Below are 6,366 nucleotides of genomic sequence, written 5' to 3'. Positions count from 1 at the left end.
ATTGTTGTACTGGATGTTGCACCCAGTAACCAAGAAGCAGAAAATATGTAGAGGGTTTTGGACCATGCCAAGTCATGAAATCTTTCTTATAATAAAGTGCACAAGAACAAATGCCATTTAAGATCAGGTGTGAGGTATTTAGGGCATACATAGTGACCACTACCAGCCTCTCTTTAGCCATGAGACCACTCTTTCCATGTCATGGTAACTAAAAATATGTTCTCTATACATGTTCCATTCCTCTAGCTCCAGGAAATCACCACATCAACTTGCCATGCCCCCAATTACTTTTCTATACATAAAGCACATTTGTTACTTTCCCTTCTGACAATCCAGGACATGAGACTGGCCCAGGCAGAATTCCTTAAGTAGCAGAATGCAGGGATTGACCAGAGTGGATAGAGGCTCACTGACAATATCAGACAGGGCTCATTTGCCATTAATATCAAGGTAGTCTGTATTCTTGCACTTACTCCAACCTGCTAATAAATACTCTCAGAAGGATAACCTTCTCCTCCTTCACAGGCAGAGTGGGGCCATGGCAGAACATCTATGTGCCTAAAGGATTGTTTCAAACAATAACACGTGTGCAGATTTCTAACCTCAGAGGATTTCTCCATTTAAATGGAGAATGCTAGCTTCCAGGCACCCAGTAAGTGAAGCAATTTAAAGTTATTCTACCAGCTTTTCATCTAAGCATTCTCTTTGTTAAAAGCTCAAAGAATTGATTTAATTAAAACTTTACCAGCAGTGCAATCTAATCTTCATTTCTCATCTTTCTCATCTGATTTAGCCTGTTTAGCAATTACAGAACAGGAAAGAGAGGAAAGGCATGGGCCAATTTTATAGCCAGATGAATCAAAGCACAGCTGGGGAGGACTGAGTAAAGTGGAAGGAGCATAGATGGAGAGAGGAAGCTGCAGATTTCTAACTCAGCAAGAATTTCATCACCTTGTTATTTTAGGCAAGTCCTTTCTGCTCTCCAGGCTCTTTTCTGATTTCTTGAATGCCCTGGTAGTATAAACCTGACTAATTATGAGAATGATGAAAGGGGTTAAAAAAACAAAACCCCACAGAACTCAAGGACTCAGTTAAATTAGATCATCTAAATTTCTAAGAGAGCAGGGAAGGCCCTTAGGGTTTGATTTGTGCCAGTAAAGTTCCTATTTCCCTTGATCCAGAGATGCTATCTGTATCCACTATGTTGTGATACAAACATGTCTGAGGATGGGGAGAACCAGGCTGTCCTTTAAGCCTTTTTCCACAGCTCCTGTGAAGATCCCATAGTGTAGCAGGGTATTGAAACATGATATGATCAATAGATATGATCAGTACTAGAAAAATGAATACCAGAACTGCCCACTTTATGTATTATCGAATATTGCTTTGTATTTTCAGCTCTGTCTGCTTTTCTCCTAAATTCACGGATGTTCATTGCGCCAGTGTAGATCTTCTCTTACCTAAAGTGCCCATCACGCTTACTTAAAGTTTTGTTTTTGCGCATCTCTCCTGTGAAAACCATTCATAGACTTAAAGATAGTTCTATTATAACGGACGTACAAGCATGGAAGCCCAAATCTTGTTCATGAGGCCAACTTATAGAAGCAGGAAAAGGGCTGATGGGATATGGGGTAGCTTGTGGAGGAGGAAATGGGGAAAGCCGATAACATCTGAAAGATAAATAAATAAAATATCCAATAAAAATGAAATAAAACTGAATGGGGTGACATATATTTTCAATTCCAGTACCAAGAAATTGGAGACTCAGGGATCCCAGGCCTTGTAGTCAGCTATTCCAACAGCATTGGTGAGATCCAGATGAAAGGAGAGAGACTTTCTTCAAAACCAAAATGGAAAGTGACTGAGAGGAACAACAAAGACTTAACTTTGACAGCTACCTTAACATACATAGTTGTCCACATGCACTCACATGTATGCAACTTTATGTATAAACACACACACACATGCTTAACTCTGCATGGCTAGACAGTATCTGACGCCTTATTTGGAAAAAGGAGTTAATGATCCATTTAGGCATTAACTTATCTTCATAGGGATTTTAACTGAGGGCCTTCTGTAAGCACAAAAGAACAATTCTCTTCAAAGTATTGCATCCTTGAACAGCATGTGCAAATTATATTTTGCCCAAACTCTTTCTTACAACACCTTGAGTAATATTAGGACATTTTGGAAGAACGTGAATTAATAGTGCTTTACTTTTTTAAAAAAAACATTTTTTTTTTGGCCTGGAGAAGATTTAACCTCCCAAATCTAAAAATCCCTCTGCTATATGTGCACAAAAAGCATTTTGAAAATTTAATCAAAAAATCAATTTAGCCCTTTTTGATGTTTTCTATGAAATTAATCTTATCCCCCAGTCAGGAGCATCTTTTACCTTAATGTTCATTGGCAATAAAGCTACTTTCTCACAATGAAAATCAAAGAATAAATTTGAAACATGTGCATTTTGAAAGAGTTTAGAAAGGAAATAGTATTGTGTTGAAACCATGGGTAACTACATTTCACAACAATGCAGTGTGGTTGTTTTATGATTGTTTGGTTTGTTTGTTGATAATGAACTCTAACATTCAGAAACTGTTAAGCACAGATTAAATGCTTTATTTTATAAGTTCCTTGGCAATTATATTTTGTCAGAGAAATTGTAAGGAAACTAAGGCAAAATATGAGATGAGCTAAACAGTTAGTGCACATTTCTGGAAACACACAGGACTTGGTGCTGATGGGATATGAAGGGTGGAGGAGAAATGACAATTTTAGATTTTAAACCTCAGTTGACAGTCTGTTGATTCCTAAATGTGAAACCTTCATATAATAGTAATCAAAAGTAGGTTCTAAAGTTTAATACCACTTTTATGATGACTTTACTGTTTACAAACATCACTCAAATGTAACCAGAATTTTTGGTTGGGTTGCCTTGGAAATTTAAGTTTGAGAAACTTGAGATGAAGATATTTCTCTCTCTCTCTCTCTCTCTCTCTCTCTCTCTGTCTCTCTCTCTCTCTCTCTCTCTCTGTATGTATGTGTCATACACACACATACACACATACATACACACACAAACATATACTTGTGTTTGTATTTATGTTGTGGATATGCAATGCACATGTGAAAAGCAGAAGCAGACACTGGATTTCTTTCCTTTATCATTGTGTATCTAATGCTTTTAGACAGTTTCTTGTTGAACCAGGAACTTGCCAATTGGCTGGCGTGATTGGACAGTGAGACATGAGATCTTCCTTTGTCTACCTCTCCACTACTGAGATTACAGGTGCCCACAGCTGCATTTGCTTACTTGGTGATGTGGCTGTTTTGATTTTGGTTTGTTTTTCACACATCTGCTGGAACTTTGAACTCAGGTCTTTATGCTTACACAACAAGTACTTTACTCACTACCCATGTTTCATCCAAGGAAATACCATGAAAACTGACCTAATTGTACCCATGAGGTTTTTACTATGTAAGAGAGGAAACAGCACACCCAACCAGGGTGTGCTGTGAGTTGAATAATACATAATTCATGATTCATATGTAACCAACTGACTATTAGTGAATATTTATGAGCCCTTCAGGTATGCACCATGCTTTTATTTACCTCATCCTTGAATTTCAGGATATTGTTTAATTTGATATCATGTCATTTTAGAGATAAAACTAAATTAAATATTTATCTACTCCTTTTTATACATAAAGTGAGCTGAAAAAATGTGTCCCCAATAAGCATACCATAGACTCTCAGTTCCATAAGATGTCACTTTTTATGTAAAGTGTTAGAACCAATCAATACAAAAACATATGTTGAAATAGAAATCAAATCCTGTAGCTATTAGGTCAACTATTTTATCAGAGTCCCCATTCATAAAGCCTGTCCCTTAAGTAAGAAAACATAGAAAAATTACTGTACTTACAATTTGGGTCCAAGCTGGAAAGGAATGTGTAACCTCTTTCTGTCTTGCCTATAACAGTATACATCTTATAGAAATGATAAAGTGAAAACCAGGAAATAAGCAGATACGAGTATTTGGTTTTCTTCTGGAAATTGCGTTTTTTTTTTACTTCAGAACTCATCCTCATTCCAAAAAACCCCAATCCTAAACCTCCTGCTAAGAACCATAAAATAGGAAATTTAGTCGTGTGTTGAAATAAGAACTGTAAGTATTGTTTTACATTAGTTATTATTTTCATCTCTTCAAGAAAATAATAAAGAAGAATAGCAGAAAGGTTTCTTTTTGCTCTCATTAGGGTAAAGCCCATCAAGAAGGAAAAGCCTGGCAGCAGAAATGTGGTCACATAGCACACAATCAAGAAGATAAGAGATGAATGCTGCTATTCAGCTTGCTTTTTCTTACCAAGGTTAATGGAATGGCATCAGCCCCAGTGAGGGTGTGTCTTCCCACCTCAACACAGCAGAAAAAAATTCACTCAAAGGCAGCCCAGGGTTTTGTCTCATAGGTGAATCTAGTTTTTAAAGAGATGATGATCAATACCAACTATTACAAATACTCATTGATCTGTTGAGTTATAAATGTATGCATCAGGCTTTGATAACTGCCACAAAGCCTGACTAGTAGATGTACCTCTTGTCCTTCTGGAAGATACATGTGAGTATGTATCTGCTCCTATGAAAATGATGATCTCTCTTTCTTAAAAAATACTGAAGTCATCCTTTCAACCTCCCGTTTCTGCCATAGGTCATCTTCCATGTGTAGCTTTCTAATGCCTTGCTTCTGTTCTCATCAGAGAAAACAATTATAATTAGTTCTCTGAAGATACTATCGTACTAAAAATCACGCATATTCATGATCTCTCTCTCTCTCTCTCTCTCTCTCTCTCTCTCTCTCTCTCTCTCTCTCCACTGTGCTCTGCTTGTCTATATTTTGGACTATCCTTGTGCTGATCCAGGTAAAAATTGAGTCCAAAAGTAAGATAAATTGGAGAAGTTTATGGCCATAAAACATAACGGTGTGATAGAGCAAAAGTCAGAAGCAATTATTAAGTAAATAAGACCCAATGTTTTAAAGAATTCTAAAAGAATAAGTGTACATGGGATCACCTAGGGAGGTGACTCAGTTGATAAAATGCTTGCTCTGTCAGTGTAAAGATATGAGTTTTCAAGCCTTTAGCATCAGTGTGAAAAAGCCAGTGCTGTGGCATGTACCTATAATCCCAGTACTGGGATAGTGAAGGAGGAGAATTACTGGGACTGTGTCCAGTCAGGCTACCGCTGTTGCCAAGGTCCAGGTTCAGTGAGAATCTGTTTCAGAAAATAAGATCAATAATGACTGAAGAAAAGAGTTGATGCAAAATGCCACACTCAACATGAACCCATATGCAAGCACATATACAGAAGAACACACACATACATTTTTACACACGTTGAAAAGATGTGTATAAGAGCTCCTTATAGAATTTTTTACCTATATCACAACAAACACCAATATGCAAGTGCACAGTGACACAGAGCCACAGTCAAGGGGTTTTAAAGGCAATCCAGTAATCAACACACGTGCTTAAAAGAGAGAGACTCCCAGTAATTGACACATATGCTCAGAAGTTGGAAACCATTCTAGGACATTCTGTTTTAAAGCACTAAAACTGACAATACTTTGAAATATAAATGTATCTACTGTACTCAAATCTACATAAACAGGCAGTAGTTTTCAACTGTCAGAGAACTGCCTGTTAGTGTATTTCTCACACAGCATATGACAGACTTAAAGATCTTGTTTCAAAATTTGGAAACGGGCTAGTGAGATGGCTCAGGGAATAACAGCAGTAAAGCCACTTTCTTAACTATAATATCTATGTGCTTCTAGCATCTAGCTTTATATTTCTACTCTCATGATTACATCACAAATAGAGAACTCTAGCTTGACTTGATCATCATAAATTCTACTGAAATAAATTTATCCTACTAACTCTTATCACAAATTTCCAAGTTTAAATACTTGTGAATGGAGTTATTTTCATGGACTGTTTATTTTAACATAAAGGGTGTGGCTCCAGAACAGCTCTGTGGACATGAAGAGTTTAGGATGTTCAAGTCATTAATAAGAAGTGAAGTTTCATGTGCATGTAACCTATGCATAATTTCTCATAGGAATACCTCTAGTTAGTTATGATACCCCAAACAATTCAATAGCATGCAAATCCTTATGTAACTTAGGAAATAATTACAAAAGAATATACGTATATGTACAGCATATATGTATTCTGAATATTTTTGACTCATTCCTGCAGGTGAGGTATCCACACATATACAGATACCCATCTATATTTACAACATAGTACATTCACAATTTGGCCATATTTGATTGTAGTTCCATGTCTCGGCTCCTTAAAATATCA

The sequence above is a fragment of the Arvicanthis niloticus genome, chromosome 10 (genome assembly GCF_011762505.2).
Source record: "Arvicanthis niloticus isolate mArvNil1 chromosome 10, mArvNil1.pat.X, whole genome shotgun sequence".
Taxonomy (NCBI): Eukaryota; Metazoa; Chordata; class Mammalia; order Rodentia; family Muridae; genus Arvicanthis; species Arvicanthis niloticus.
This window is presented reverse-complemented; position numbering follows the sequence as displayed.